Source organism: Acinonyx jubatus, chromosome B1, assembly GCF_027475565.1.
Source record: "Acinonyx jubatus isolate Ajub_Pintada_27869175 chromosome B1, VMU_Ajub_asm_v1.0, whole genome shotgun sequence".
Taxonomy (NCBI): Eukaryota; Metazoa; Chordata; class Mammalia; order Carnivora; family Felidae; genus Acinonyx; species Acinonyx jubatus.
The window spans coordinates 105,936,925-105,954,419 of NC_069382.1; positions in this window are offsets into that span (position 1 = coordinate 105,936,925).

Below are 17,495 nucleotides of genomic sequence, written 5' to 3' on the forward strand. Positions count from 1 at the left end.
ATCTAAGCCTGCAAATTACAAGGTGGTAGTTGTCATGGGACTGTTAGCCTCATTAAAAAAAAAAAAAAAAGAAAGAAAGAAAGAAAAGAAAAAAAAAGAATGATGGGAATTACAAAATAATTTTTTTTTCAGTCACACAGGTTGAGCATAATATTAACTGGTTCTTACATATACAAAGGTATCTAAGATATAGGGTACCTTGCAAATCAAACCGCAAAATCACAAATAGTAAACTATAACCTTTTTGTTAATATCAAAATCTCTAGCTCAGGAAGAAGTAAATCAACTTCCTGACAATACAAAATGTCCAATATAAAGATATATATAATACCTAAATGCTTACAGTCTGTGAAATCCTAAATTTAAAATAAATAGTTGCAAGGGACAGAGAACACCTACCATTTAAGAAATCCCAGATTTACACGCAAGTTAGACAATGACTTATTTGAGACAAGTAGTTTAAAAAATTAGAAAACAATACAATCTTTTTACAACAAATCTAAAATTTACTGATTAAATTTAAAAGATTGTTTATTTCTTGAATGTCATTTTAAAATTAATAATTGAATGTTTTTCCATATCCTGAAGGGGGACTAGGTCAACATTAACCATAGTCAATAGGAACATCTATTATTTATTAGTCATATTGGATGTTCCAATCACTTGGCAGCCTTCAGGCATATTTCTAATGGAAAGAAGGATACTGTAGGGTTTCAAAACAGTCTTAATTTGCAGATTTAAGTATATAAATTCAAAGACTAAGTTGCCTACAAAGACAATGGTTTTACTTATATATTCATCTAATACCACTTAAAGTGGAACTTGTAAAAACACACTTATTTCTGAGTTATGCTGTTCATTTAGCCACATTTAACAATAATATGAGCTCAGAAAATTCAAGGACCAATTACATACTGAATGTCACTCACCTGGGAAAGTTGTACATTATAGGCCTGCAGGGTAAATGTCAAGTGAATGTGTTTGGAATATAGCCATATCTGATTAGCAAATCTGTTCTCAGCATATTCAATTGTCGGGCATATGTAATTTTCCCTGTGTTCTTAAAACATAATGGTAGAAAATAGAGTACTCTGCAAATCCTAGATCATTAAGGCAGTAGGGGTAAGGATGCAATTCTGATTAATAAACACTTACTAGATATCTCAAATTGTGAAATCAATGGGATAAATTTTGTTAAATAGTTTTATAAAATCTCCTTCACAGCTGTGTCAATTCTATATTTAAATATTTGAATTTTTCACATATTTTGACAATATTTATGACCACATATTTGCTGCACTTACTTAGATTGCAAATTGTTTATTGATATGTCTTCTCTGCTTAACTGGATTTTTACAATGTTTGCCAGTTAGGTTATTGATTACTGGGGTCCTCAAAATTTCCCTTGCCTTGTGCAGTGCGAGTAGATACTAAAATTAACTAATGGATAGAGTGACAGATTTCTAATTCTTGCTTCTAACTATGAAACATACTTGCACAATAGACAACCTCATGAAAAAACACCTAGAAACTTCTCTGGACTCAGAAAAGGAGAATAGGATTTTTGATGTATGGAAGGGATGTATATTAGGATTTTCATAGGAACCTAGGTAAGACCTATGAATAAGACTGCTGTTGTCAGAAAGTGACACTATTAATTTGACTAAGAAAGCTTGATAGGCTTGAAGCAAGAAGTAAATGATTGACCCTTTCCTACTGACAGTGATAATAAGAAATATTAAATATTAACTCTAGGAGTCAAGATTTAACTATTCATACGCCATATTGCAAAATAATTTTTGGTGCAGTATCTCTATGAACATGTTAGAAGCGTACAAAGACTGCTGTCACTCCATGAAAATACTATCTGAAGGACAATCTGGTTATCTATGGATTAGTCTAAACTGCAAAACCTTAAATGGTAATCTAATTCCTGAAAAAATTCTCTAATGAATGCCATGCAGTTTTATAAGTTCTCAAAGAGCTAGTGAATTTTTACTCCAATATTTTTGGCTTAGAAGAAAAACAGAGTAAGGCACAAAATGTACTTAGTATAACCATAATATGTTTCTATATGGAAACATTGTCATTATTTTTGCATAATGTAAATAATCCAGAAATAGCATTTGTTGGGGTGTTTCACAAATATATATTTTTTGGTTTTTCCTTAGGAGGAGGAAAAGGAAGAAAATGAATAGGAAATGTAACAGAAATGACATTTCTAGGATTTCATTCTTCCATGTCCATTCAAAGACCGGCTCCTGCCCTAAAGTCATGGTTGACCCCATAAAATATGCACATCTTGCAACATAACGCATACACTAAAATATAAAGTCACATTTTATCAGTACAATACTTTCCTCAATTTTCCCCAAAAGTAAATTTAACTTTTTTAAGTCTTCTATTTACCCCAAATGAAAGATCTTTTTGAAATAAAATATATCCAAATTTTTCAATTTTTCTTTAATCTATTCTTTAAATATTGTATACTAATGAACATCATACCTATGACTATCAAAAGTATCCCTTATGATTACAAAAGCCACTTTTCAGCAGTAAAAAGAGGGTAGCTACCCCTAATGTACAATATAATACATTTGCTTGCAGTATCTATCTAATCATTACAACTTCGTAAGATATATATGAAAACTAGCAAATAAGAACAAAGAAAACTAAGCTAAATATAATGAGAATGATCAGTTGATGAGTAAAAAAAAATCTAAATTCAACCTTAGCAAGCCTATCTATGACTTCTAAGGTCTCAAAAGTAGTATTTGTAAATAATTCTGCCAATATCTACCACTTGATAAGAAGAACTAAATAGATATAGGAACATGGATTTTAAAAAGAATCAGAAGGGGAGCCTGTGTTAAGCCTCTGACTCTTGGCTTCAGTTCAGGTCATGATCTCACAGTTCATAAATTCAAGCCCCACATCAGGCTCTGTGCTGACAATGTGGAGGCTGCTTGAGATTCATTCATTCATTCATTCTCTCTCTGCCCCCCCCGTTCTCTATCTCTCTCTCTCAAAATAAATGAACTTATTTTTAAAAAGATTCATAAAAAAGATTAGACTGAATAATAGCATTTTCATATTTCAGAACAGAAAAAATAAAGGTTTTAAGAAGTAAGAAGAAACCTCAAAAGTTATCTTGCTTTTTCTTCTATCAGTAGACCTGGCATTGTCACAAATAGTCATTTTTAGAAGATGAACTGGCCTAATTTCTCATTAAAGAAAAAAAAAAGGAGAAGAAAGTTCACCAGATATCTTATACACTTAATCAACCTTTTCATAGTTAACATAATATGCTTTCATATATTTCATACTTATGAAATATATATTTCATATTTATGATTTCATTTAAAATTAAATATGCACCTCTCTTTTTTTTCCATAGGGGTAAATGATTTCTCTATCATCTTTATTAATTAAATTCAGTTTAATTCCTGAACAACCAACATATTTTTAGAGTTCCCTTCAACTTTCTGGGCCCTGGGTGGTATGGTATGTGAAAGGGATTTCCCAAAGCAAGATCTCCTAAATTTACAACTTTACTGGTTAAAAATTAAGTTACTTTTGAGTATTTGTTTATTTATAAATCATATGCCTATATTATATTAATATATGATATGCATTTCTAGATAATAATGGAAAGAATAATGGGATGAGACAAAAATAAATGTGATAAAGTTCTAACATTTTCTTCTCATACCAAGACTGAAATCCTCTCAGGGGTATATATTTGAGAGTAAATAGATCAGGAATATTCATTGTACGATTCCTTAAATCATCTTACCATCTTTTTCTTTTTTCTTTTCTTTTCTTTTTTTTTTGGTTGTTATTTTGTAACTGATGATGCCACCCTATTCAAAAATTAAATTTCAAAATACAGACATCATCATCATGATGATGATGGTCTCCTTCAAATCTGACCAATTTTCTTCATATTTTCCTATGTTGCACAGGCCCAGAACTAGTAATAATCTTTTAAATAGTATCCTGTCACTGGTCACAGTAACCTAATAAAATTAAAATAGATCTTAGTTTTATTTGAGAAATCAATGTTTTTAAAAGATACAGATAACTGAGTTATTTGTATTACAAAGTGTTTTAAACAGCTGTTTTCTTTAATTTTCATATTTTCATTCATTAACAATCACATCTATTACGGAAATAATTTTAATGCTATTTTTATATTCACAATGAACTGTGTATAGAGTTACATTTTTTGAAAATTGGGATAAACATTCTTAGTGGTTAAATGTGAATGGCATTTCTAATTCTTTTTTTTAAGTTTATTTATTTATTTTTAGAGACAGAGTGAGAGGGAAAGAGAATCCCAAAGAGGCTCTGCGTAGTCAGCACAGAACCCAACGTGGGACTCAAACCCAGGAGCCATGAGATCATGACCTGAGCCAAAATCAAGTAGGACGCTTAACCGACTAAGCCATCCAGGTACCCTACAATCCTAATTCTTAATAAGGATTATAAAAGTATATTAAAAGCAGAGTGAAAAGTAGTCTCAAGTATATGTTCCCTATGCATTCACTGAATCTTACATAATTTGCACTACGTGTATACACTTTTATATATTTTGCTATATTAAGTACAGATGGTACATTTTGAAATCAAAGTACCTTATTGGCTACAATTCTAGGCCATTTGGATTGACAACACTTTCCCGGTAAATGTGTCTGGTGGTGGTTGTTTTAGGTGCCAAAATTCATATATTAAGTTTTTAAAAGATATGTATATAACACCTTTAACCTATGACTCAAAGCATTTATATGCATTAATACAGCCTAAGGACAAGTGAAATACAAGGCAAATAATGTTCAATACACTGTACAGACAAGTAAGCCAGCCCAAGTGTAACTGTTAATGACCAATATCATTCCTCATTGACAAGTTATAGGTCTCTTACTTCCACACCTGTAAATTCATGAATACCAAGCAAATGTGACAAGTAAAGTTTGACATTCCAAAACTGACTCAATTATTAATCTTCTCAGTGTATGGTTAGGATTTAAATAATAATTTTAAAAAATCAATTATTTAATGATTAACTCCTCCCTCAATGGCTTTAGCCTCAGCTGTTTCTTGTCACTGTCTTGCATTAATGAATAAAATACAAAATATGTATTTAGCTCTTGCATATTGTATGTTAGTTTGTGAGGACTACAGAATTAATTTTTTTTAATTTTTTTTTAACATTTATTTATCTTTGAGAGACAAGAGAGAGAGAGAGCATGAGCAGGGAAGGGGCAGAAAGAGGAAGACACAGAACCTGAACAGACTCCAGGCTGCGAGCTGTCAGCACAGAGCGCGACACGGGGCTCGAACTCACAAACTGTGAGATCATGACCTGAGCTGAAATCGCACGCTCAACAGACTGAGCCACCCAGGCGCCCCAGGACTACAGAATTATTAAATATTCATATTTGAAGGATTTTTGGAATGGAATAATTATGCAAAAAAAAAAGTGGCTGCTTAATGGTAAGAAAATGAGGCAGTGGCAACAACTTCTTTTTAGTAATAATATTGAATTTATTAAGAAAATGTCTATTTAAAAGAGACAGAATCAAAAGTAAATAAAAGGTAAATAACAGTAAGTCAAGTAAGGAATACTTCTTTTTACTTTATTTCAATTTTATAAAGTGTAAATTTGTGAAATTAACTATAAACTTTTACCTACTTGGAAAGTATTTTTAAAATGCACTTTTGGGCGCGCCTGGGTGGCTCAGTTGATTAAGCATCCGAATTCTGCTCAGGTCATGATCTCACAGCTTGTGAGTTCGAGCCCCATGTCAGGCTCTGTGCTGACAGCTCAGAGCCTGGAGCCTGCTTTGGATTCTGTGTCTCTTTCTCTCTCTGACCCTCCCCCATTCATGCTCTGTCTCTCTTTCTCTCTCTCAAAAATAAAAGTTAATTTTTTTAAAATGCACTTTTGCAATTTCCTTTCCATTGTTGCACTTGATAAAGTATATGGAAGAATAATTATATTTTATATCAATATATCTACTAAGAACTTCCTCCTTATAGAGTACTTATGATTTCTTGTTCTTACCATTACTTCTCTTTGAGCTATCTTTCTTTGGCTTCCAGGTTGCCATTTAAAAAATAGTTACATAGGAGATACTATGGGTTAGCTTCCAGACCACCACAATAAAGAGTATTGCAATAAAGTGAATCAAACAGAAATCTTGGTTTCCCAGTGCATGTAAGTTATGTTTACACTAGACTATAATCTATTAAGTGTGCAATATCACATGCCTGAAAAATGTATATATCTTATTTAAAAAATACTTTATTGCTAAAGATTGCTAACCATCATCTGAGCTTTCAGGGAGTTGCAAGCTTTTTCCTGGTGGAGGCTCTTGCCTCAATGTTGATGGCTGCTGAATTATGAGAGTGGTGGTTACTGAAGGTTGGGGTGGTTGTGTCAGTTTCTTATAATAAGACAAAACTAAAATTTACCTTTTCCTTTCCGAAATGATTTCTCTACAGTATGTGATACTGCACATCACTATTTAGTAGCATTTTTACCCACAGAATTTTTTTCAAAATTTGAGTCAATCTTCTCAAACCCTACTGCTGCTTTACCAACTAAGTTTATACAATATTTCAACACTTTGTTGTCATTTCAACTGTCTTTACAGCATCTTCAAAAGGAGTTGATTCTACTTCAAGAAACCACTTTCTTGGCTTATCCATTCAAAGTTTCATCAGGAGATTGCAGCAATTTAGTCACATCTTCAGTCTCTATTTCCTCCACCGAAGTCTTGTACCCCTTTAAGTAATCCATAAGGACTGGAATCAATTTCTTCCAAACTCCTGCTAATGATATTTTGGCACTTTCCCATGAATCATAAATATTCTTTTTTTTTAAATTTACATCCAAGTTAGTTAACATATAGTCTATAATGATTTCAGGTATGATTACAGTGATTCATCCCCTATGTAGAACACCCAGTGCTCATCCCAACAAGTGACCTCCCTAGCACCACTTACCAATTTAGCCCATCCCTCCATCCACACCCCTTCAACAACCCTCAGTTTGTTCTCTTTATTTAAAAGTTTCTTATGTTTTGTCCCCCTCCTTGTTTTTATATTATTTTTGCTTCCTTTCCATTATGTTGATCTGTTTTGTATCTTAAATTCTTCATATGAGTGAAGTCATATGGTATTTGTCTTTCTCTGGCAAAATTCATGTAGCGTAAAACACTCTACTTCCATCCATGTAGTTGCAAATGGCAAGATTTCATTATTTTGATCGCTGAGTAATACTGCATTGTATGTACATATGTAGGTGTGCATGTGTTATGCATATATACACATATATGTAAATACACATCACACACACACACACACACACACACACCACATCTTCTTTATTCACCTGTCGTTGGACATTTGGGCTCTTTCCATACTTCGGCTATTGTCAATAGCACAGCTATATACATTGGGGTGCACTTGCCCCTTTGAAACAGCACACCTGTATCCCTTAGATAAATACCTAGTAGTGCAATTGCTGCATCGTAGGGTAATTCTATTTTTAATTTTTTGCGAAACCTCCATACTGTTTTCCACAGTGGCTGCACCAGTTTGCATTCCAACCAGCAGTGCAAAAGAGATTCTCTTTGCATCCTCGCCAACATGTGTTACTGCCTGAGTTGTTTATTTTAGCCATTCTGACTGCTGTGAGGTGGTATCTCATTGTGGTTTTAATTTGTATTTCCCTGATGTTGAGTGATGTTGAGCATTTTTTCATGTTAGTAGGCCATCTGGATGTCTTCTTTGGAAAAGGGTCTATTCATGTCTTTTGCCCATTTCTTCACTGGATTATTTGTCTTTTGGGTGTTGAGCTTGATAAGCTCTTTATAGATTTTGGATGCTAACCTTTTATCTGATATGTCATTTGCAAATATCTTCTTCTATTCTGTCGGTTGCTTTCTGGTTTTGCTCATTGTTTCCTTTGCTGTGCAGAAGCTTTTTTATTTTCATGGGGTTCAAATAGTTCATTTTTGCTTTTATTTTACTTGTCTCTGGAGACATTTTTGAGTCACAAGTTGCTGTCACCAAGGTCAAAGAGTTTATTCCCTGTTTTCTCTTCTGATTTTGATGACTTCCTGTCTTACATTTAGGTCTTTCATCTATTTTGAGTTTATTTTTGTGTATGGTGTAAGAAAGTGGTCCAGGTTCATTCTGCCGCATGTCACTGTCCAGTTTTGCCAGCAACCTTGCTGAAGAGACTATCTTTATTCCATTGGATGTTCTTTCCCGCTTTGTCAAAGATTAGTTGGCCATATATTTGTGGGTCCGTTTATGGGTTCTCTATTCTGTTCCCAGGTATAAACCCCACTCAGTCATGGTGAACAATTCTTTTAATGTATTGTTGGAGCCAGTTGGCTAGCATCTTGTTGAGGATTTTTGCATCCATGTTCATCAGGGAAATTGGTCTATACTTCTCTTTTTTAGTGGGGTATTTGGTTTTCGAATCCTTCTTATGACTGCCTTTACTGCATCCCAGAGGTTTTGGCTGTGGTATTATCATTTTCATTGGCTTCCATGTCCTTTTCAATTTCCTCTTTAACTTCTTGGTTGGCCCATTCATTCTTTAGTAGGATGTTCTTTAGCCTCCAGGTATTTGTTACCTTTCCAAATTTTTTTCTTGTGGGTGATTTCAAGTTTCATGGTGTTGTGGTCTGAAAATATGTGAGGTATGATCTTGACCTTTTTGTATGTGTTGAAAGTGATTTGTGTCCCAGTATGTGATCTATTCTGGAGAATATTCCATGTGCACCCGAGAAGAATGTGTATTCTGCTGCTTTAGGATGAAATGTTCTGAATATATCTGTTAAGTCTATCTGGTCCAGTGTGTCATTCAAGCCATTGTTTCCTTGTTGATTTTCTGTTTAGATGATCTGTCCATTGCTATAAGTGGGGTGTTGAAGTCTGCTACTATTATGGAATTATTATCAATGAGTCTGTATGCTATGATTAAATGATTTATATTTGGGTGCTATCATGTTTGGAGCATAAATGTTTACAACTGCTAGATCTTCTTGGTGGATAGACCCCTTAATTATGATGTAATGCCCTTCTTCATCTCTTCTTACTGTCTTTATTTTAAAATCTAGAATGTCTGATACAAGTATGGCTACTCTGGCTTTCTTTTGGCAACTATTAGCATGACAGATGGTTCTCCATCCCCCTACTTTCAATCTGAAGGTGTCTTTAGGTCTAAAATGATTCTCCTGTAAAGAACATATAGATGGATCTCATTTTCTTATCCATTCTGTTACCCTAGTTCTTTTGATTGGAACATTTAGCCCATTGACATTTAGAGTGAGTAGTCAAAGGTATGTATTTATTGCCATTATGTTTCCTGTAGAGTTAGAGTTTCTGGTAGTGTTTTCTGGTCCTTTCTAGTCTTTGTTGGTTTTGGCCTTATTTGTTTTGTTTTTCATCTTTTCTCTCCTCAGAGAGTCCCCCTTAAAATTTTTTGCAGGTCTGGTTTAGTGGTCATGAACACCTTTACTTTTTGCTTCAGAAAATTTTAATCTCTCCATTTTGAATGGCAGTCTTGTTGGATAAAGAATTCTTGCTTGCATATTTTTCTGATTCAGCACATTGAATATATCCTGCCACTCCTATCCAGCCTGCCAAGTTTCTGTGGACAGGTCTGCTATGAATCTGATCTGTCTCCCTTGTAGGTTAAGGACTTTTTCTTGTTTCCCCTTTGATGCTTTCATGATTCTTTCCGTGCATGAATAGTTTGTTAATTTGACTATGATATGCCTTGTTGATGGTCAATGCTTTTGTTGAATCTAATGGGAATTCTCTGTGCTTCCTGGAATTTGAGGTCTGTGTCTTTCTTCAAGTTAGGAAAGTTTCCACTATGGTTTACTCACATAAACCTTCTGCCCCCTTTTCTCTCTCTTCATCTTCTGGGACCCCTATGATTCATATGTTATTGCTTTCTAATGAGCCATGGAGTTCTATAATTCTCATATTGTGCTCTTTTGCCTTAGTTCCCCTTTTTTCTGCTTTCTTATTCTCCACAAATTTGTCTTGTATATTGCTGATTCATTTCTCTACTTCATTCATCCTTATTGCCATGGCATCCATTTGAGATTTCAGCTCAGTTATAGCATTTTTAATTTTGACCTGACTAGATTTTACTTCTTTTGCCTCCACAGCAAGGGATTCTAATCTATTTTCAACCCCAGCTAATATTCTTATTATAATGATTCTGAATACCGCTTTAGACATCCTGCTTCTATCTGTGTTGATTAAGTATCTAGCTGTCATTTCTTCCTGTTCTTTCTTTTGGGGTGAATTCCATCTTTTTGTCATTTTGAAGGAAGAAAAAGAATAAAAAATTAAAAACTTAAAATTAAAAAAAATTAAAAAACAACACAACAAAATCAAATAAAGGATGTTACATCCTAGGTATGTTTTGGTCTGGTTGTTGAAAGAAGTTTGACAGAATAGAGGAAAAAGAGAAAGAAAACAAAAGAGAAAAGGAAAATATTTGAAAATTTAAAAAAATGAATACAAAATAGAATTAAATGAAATGATGAAAGTAAAATAGGATTTAAAAACTTTACAAAAAAGTAAAAAAAATATAGAAGAAATTAAAGAAAAGTATTTATTATAAAAACAGAAAATAAAAATATTTTTTTCTTTCTGTATTCAAGAGTAAGAAAAAAAAATCAATAGATGGACCAGCTAACAGAATACTATTGAAATTACATCCAGTTTCCCCTAGAAGTCAAACTATAAACCACTTTATAGTCCATAAACTAAGCAGTTGGAGAGATTTGAGTTGTTCCTCTAGAGCGCAGTTGGAGAGGCTTGGGTAGCAGCTCTGTTCTCCACTGGAAGGCATTGCTTAGTTTACTGGGTTGGATCATTGTGCTTGTAGGCATGTATGTGCATGTGCGGGAGGGGTGAAAATGCATCACCCAGTCTCTAGTATCATAACTTCATGCTCTTGCCAACCAGCAATCAAGCACCCCTCCTTTGTCTCCAGGTTTCTGTTCACTCCCCAGTTCTACACTGTGACCAAGCCATCAGCCTGCCAGGCTCCCTCTGGAGTTTTATCTCAGATGGCTTGTGTTTCCAAACCCCTCACTTCTGAGGGCCCTGCAGCTTTGACCCACTGAGAACTTCTGCAGAAGGGTTGGGGGAGGTCTCACCGAGCAATGGCTGGGTGTTGGCTCACCCCGAGGAACGTTTGTGTGACCATGCTGCTGCAGATGCCCAGAGACTGCCAGTCAGGTGCCAGCCTGACCCAGAAAAAGTTCATGCGATCATTTAGCAGCAGCATTTCAGGGATTATGGTAAAACACAACACCCACAGGGTGCCAGGCTTCACCCTTAACATCCCTATTCCAACACCAGCCAACGTGGCTGTTTTCTGGGTTGGCTGGGATGTTTGCTTGTGGGGAGGCTGTACAGCCTCTACCAAATGTCCTCCCAGCAGGGAAACTACGTCTCCCCATGTGGCATTAGGACCCCTCGGACCTCACTGTCTGTTCCTGGGGATTCACCCTGCCCACCAGACCCTCCACCAGGTATCGAGCTATGGAGTTTCAGACTCTGTGGTTCCCTATTTATAGCATCTTAATGGATTTTAAACCCTCTCCTTTCTCCTTTTTTTTTTTTTTTAATTTAGTACCTTGCAGTACCTTTCTCTTTTCTCCCTTTTTTTTTTTTTTTTTTTTTTTGTTCAATCCACTCTCTCTCTCTCTCTCCAGCTGCTTTCAGCAGGGGTGTGCTTTTCCTGTACTCTTCCCATCTCCATCTTCTCTCTACAAGCAAAAATAGCTCCTTACCCTGTGCAGCTTCTCTCTCCCCAGTTCACCTCTCTGTGCTGTGTACCTGCCAAGTTCTGTGGTTCAAGTTATGCAGATTGTTGTGTTAACCCTCAAATCAGTTTTCTAGGTGTGCAAGATGGTTTGGTATTGATCTAGCTACATTTCAGGGACAAGAGAGGCAAACCAAAGTTCCATACTGCTCCACCATCTTGGCCCCTCCTAATCACAAATATTGTTAATGATATATAGGATGGGAGTCCATTTCAGAAGGTTTTCAACTTACTTTGCCAAGATTAGTCAGAGGAATTGCTATCTGTGACAGCTACAGCCTTGCAAAATGTGTTTCTTAAAAAAAGACTTAAAAGTCAAAATCACTCCTTGATCCATGGGCTATACAATGGATCTTTCATAAGCAGCCATGAAAACATTAATTTCCAAATATATTATCAGAGCTCTTGGGTAACCAGATGCATGATCAATGAACAATAATATTTTTAAAAATCTTTTTTTTTCTTTTTCTGAGCAGTAAGTCTCAACAGTGGGCTTAAAATATTCAGTCAGCCATTTTTTAAACATACTGTCATCCAGGTTTGTTGTTGTTGTTGTTGTTGTTCCATATATAAAGCACAGGGAGTTTAGATTTAGCATAATTATGAAGGGCCCTAGTTTTTCATTATGTTTATGTTTTTTGAATAGTAAATGAGCACTGGCTTCAACTTAAAGTCACCAGCTGCATTGGTCCCTAACAAGAGAATCAGCCTGTCCTTGGGGCTTTGAAGCCAAGCACTGACTTCTCCTCTCTAGCTATGACTCCTAGACAACATTTGCTTCCAATAGAAAGCTGTTTTATCTACATCAAAAGTCGGTTGTAAATTTAGTGGAGCTTAATTCTCTTAAGCTAGATCTTCTGAACAACTTGCTGCAGCTTCTACCTAAGCATTTGCTGCTTCACCTTGTACTTTTATGTAATGGAGATGGCTTCCTTCCTTAAACTTCAAGAACCAACCTCTGTTAGCTTCCAACTTTTCTTCTGCAGCTTCCTTACCTCTCTCAGCCCTCATGAAATTGAAAAGAGCTAGGGTCTTGCTCTAGATTAGACTTTGGCTGATGGGAATGTTGTGGCTGGTTTGATCTATCCAGACCACTAAAACTGTCCATATCATCAATAAGGATGTTTTGCCTTCTCATCATTCATATGTTCACTGCAGTAGCACTTTTTAATTTCCTTCAAGAACTTTTTCTTTTTTTTTTTTTGCATGAACTTAATTCCAATTTGAATTCACTAATTTGGCTAACTAGTGTAAGAGTCCTAGCTTTCAGCCAATTTTAGCTTTGAAATGCTTTCCTTGCTAAACTTAAACATTTCTAGTTTTTAATTTAAGGTGAGAGACATGTGGCTCTTCCATTCACATGAACAGTTAGAGGCCATTTTAAGATCATTAATTGGTTAGTAATTAATTGGTTACTAACTTCATTACTGTTATATCTCAGGGAACAAGGAGGTCTGAGAAGAGGGAGACAGATGATGGAATGGCTAGTCAGTGGAGCAGTCAAGACAGACTCAATATTTATCTATTAAGTTCACCATCTCATACGGATGCAGTTTGTGGTACCCAAAACAATTACAATGGTAATAGCCAAGGTCACGGTTCACAGATCACCATAACAGAATAATAATGAAAAAAGCTTGAAATACTGTATTACCAAAATGTGACACAGAGACATGAAGTGAGCAAATACTGTTGGAAAAACGGTGCTGACAGACTTGCTTGACAAAAAGTTGCCACAAACCTTCAGTTTGTAAAAAATGCAATACCTGCAAAGCACAATAACACAAAGGTTTACATATAATTTTGAATCATAGATTTGAATTACAGTCTTCTCTGACCTCTTCAGCCCGCAGTAATCTCTTCTTCCTTAAAACTTCTTAATCTCTTATTTCTGCATCAATTACAGCAAAATATCTTAGATCCTTGTTTTAGATACTTAATTAGTCTTTTCATATGTTTTTAAGAAGTAAAGCTCTGTTAAGCTAAATACGCTGTCTTACATTTATCTTACATTTATCAAAGAGCACTGGACCTATAATTTACTAAAATAAATTTTAATTTTGTTTTATTGGCTTTAGCTTTTGACAAATAATTTCACATCTCTGAGCTTCAATTTTCTCATCTATAATTGGAGAATATGTGGCACGTGGTTGTTCAGAGGGTTTTAGTAACAGGGTAATGGATTAAGACAGCACTTTAGTATTAAATAATCAATAATTTGTCAAAATTCACATCTTATAGTGTACTTAGAACACGGTAGTCTATAGTTATGGAACATATAAATAACAGGAATTTTTATTTACATATCACATTTATATTTTATTTTTTTAAGAATCACTTTTTAAAATTTTTTTTAATATTTATTTTTTAGAGAGAGAGAGACAGAGTGTGAGCAGGAGAGGGGCATAGAGAGAGGGAAACACAGAATGAAAAGCAGGCTCTAGGCTCTAAGCTGTCTGCACAGAGCCTGATGGGGGCTCGAACTCATGAACCGTGAGATCATGACCTGAGCCACAGTCAGACACTCAATTGACTAAGCCACCCAGGGGCCCAATATATTTTAAAAATAGTATTATATATGTATTATTACACGCTTTTGGAGAACATGAACTTAATTCCAGATCTTCTGATTCTTAAATCCAAAATGTTCTTCCTTAAATGTTGAATTAAAATATAAATGAGTTTTACGTAACTTGTGAAAATTCTCCATTTCCTCATAATGAAAAGGTCTCATGAATGCAGAGAAGTTTTTTCTCACCCATTGTGAATAAACAGCATACCTTTTAGTGCATTAATTCTGTAGCCCCCATCCTAAATTTGACTCCAAATTATCAAAGTATCAGTAAATACTTTTATACAATAGCTGGGTTGAAAGGAAAATATAAGGAAAGGTACATTTTCTTGATTTTTTATTTGCATTTTCTAACAGAGAAAGAAATATCAAAATAAAACCTTATTTATATAAATGCCAAACTCTTAATTAAAATGGCTGCCTTGATCTCCCCTCTATAAGTCATATAAATTCAGCCATTTTTCTTGTAATTTAAATAACTGGAACTGTATTCCTGCTTATTCAAAATGTAAGCAATTTGTATGGCACAATATGGGCAATAGGTACAAGGAGTGATGTTATTTTGTTAAGAAGCATGACTATATGTTTATGCATTGTACTTTTCATATACCTCACTTGGTTGCCAAAGTATCATGACAACCACCTAAAGCAAAATAAAGGAGAAGGGATTTCAGCATTTTCTATTACTACTCTAAGAATGCAAAAGAAAAGCTAATGAGAAGCTGGGGTAAAAAAATGCCTTCTTGGTCCTGAATGTGGCATTGGTTTCTTTATTATACTAAAGCATTTTTATTTCTCTCACTGTGCTGAAAGGAACACTACATAAAAACAGGCTTGCTTCTAATATGCAGTGTTCCTCAGCATTAATATCTAAATATTCAGTCATAGTTAACATGGAAATGGGTTACCCAAGAAAGTGTAGAGACTAATGTGCTTTTAGAATAGTGTAATGATTATTTTTATATATTGAATTATTAATATTAATCATTAGAGGAGTTGATAAGAATAGGATTATAAAGAGATTTATGAGATTAAATTGTCAGTTATGTTTTTTCTTATTTAATTTAAAGATGGTATTATGTTTTCAAAAATATAATAAGACACTGTGCTTATTAAATTATACATGGTTAAAAAACCAAAAACATATCTAATGAGTTAGAACTAGTCAAGTCCATAATAATTATGCTGTTAATCACAACTAACTTATCAAGAATAAGCTTGATTTCCATGAATGTGTATGTGTCCATTCCAATTCTATACTGTAGAAAAAGTGAAAACATTCTTCCAAATGATAGACCTTTGAATACTGAGGAACATACATATATCCTCCTTGATACTTGTCTGTTTCATTATATGCATTCACATATCCTTGCATATGTATTTATGTATCATACATTTTAGACACTAGATCTTTTATTTTCCTTTACCTAAGTCCCCAAATTAATCAGGGCAACACTTAAAATGGGTTACCCAGAATTGACTACAATAACTAAAATGTGCTAGCCCCACTCAGAATACACCGAAATTTTCACTATTCTTGATTCCATTACTACAATATCAGACACTGTTCACTGACTGTTTAACATTCACTCACCGTTTCAAACTGTTAAGAATCCAGACTTTACTAATAGTACCCCTAACATATAACTCACTGCAAAGGGTAAATCCTGATGTCTCTAAACCAATTACAGTGGTTGCATCCAGTAGTGTGCTGAGAAATATTTAATAGTCACCTCTATAGATTAAAGGAGAGAGAGAAAACGAGAGGGGGGAAGAGAATCCTTATTTGTAGTGATTTATTATTTTGGCATAAATATCTCCACCATGGAGTATTCTAAACTGCTAACATAAAGTCACTGAGTACAGAGTTAAAAGTGATGCCCACAATCAGTCTCATGAACTGGTTCAATCAATGAACCAGTTGATCTTATCTTTCAGGCTGGAGCTGGTACCATGTGGTAACCTGGTTTTGATTTAGATGTGGATTCCAGCTTTAGCTAATAAAATGTGAAGTGAGGTTCTCCTTAACTACCCTGCAATTCCAATCACCTTCCCAAAAATATCTAAAGTGAACTGTTTCATGTTTACACATCTAGATCATTATGAAGATAGACAGACTATAGATTTACATTTAAAACATGCATACTCATAATTGTGTGGACTTCCATAATTGAGATCTATTCATATTCCATTAAAAGCTATTCAACTGTCCTAAAAAACTGACTTTTTAAAATTAACAATATACCCTGAATATTAAATATTCTTCCATAATTGGCAGTCTGACATTTAAAAACATGTTATCTTCAAAAATTTGCTTGACTTCAAATATCTTATTTTATTGTCCAAAAATCTAAATTTTTCTTTCCATAAAAAAGAACTGTGCATATTTGCTCCCTATTTGCTGTTGGGGGTCTTGTTTTTCTGTTAAGCTATAAGCATGCTTGGTATATAAAGGATATAAGCCCTCCAGTATTTACAACAAATATATTTGCCCCATTTATCTTTTATTTTAAAGCCAAAATAGTTAAATGTTGCCATTTTTTTCTTCTTAAGTGTCTAGCTTCTATGTATGTGCTTCTAACATGAAATTTCTTCCCCACACTAAAATATAGTAATAAGAATAGCCACATGTATCCCCTAGTAATTTCATAAATATGTATACTTCTAGGGTTTGAATAGTTATGCAAAATATACATTTTCACCCTGTGATCTCTACTCAGGGATGGGGTAGGTAAGTGCTGAGGCACAAACCTGAGTTTGGTTGGGAATATCTCTTGAGTTTGTACTTGCTTTTTTTTTTTTTTTTTTTTCCATTTGGAGTTGTCCTTTGCATCTAATAGGTACCTCGTTTTAGCTGTATCAAATTGGCTGCAACAAAAAAATGTTCTTTTTCATGTAAGCATATATAGCACCTAAGGGCATTTATGATTGTACAGACGAGGCTGGAGAGCTTGGAAATAAATTTCCTCTTCTTCATAGTTTTTGCATAAACTTAATCTTGAATTGCATTTTTAGATGAAGACTCCCCAGTAGTAATTGTTTCCTCCA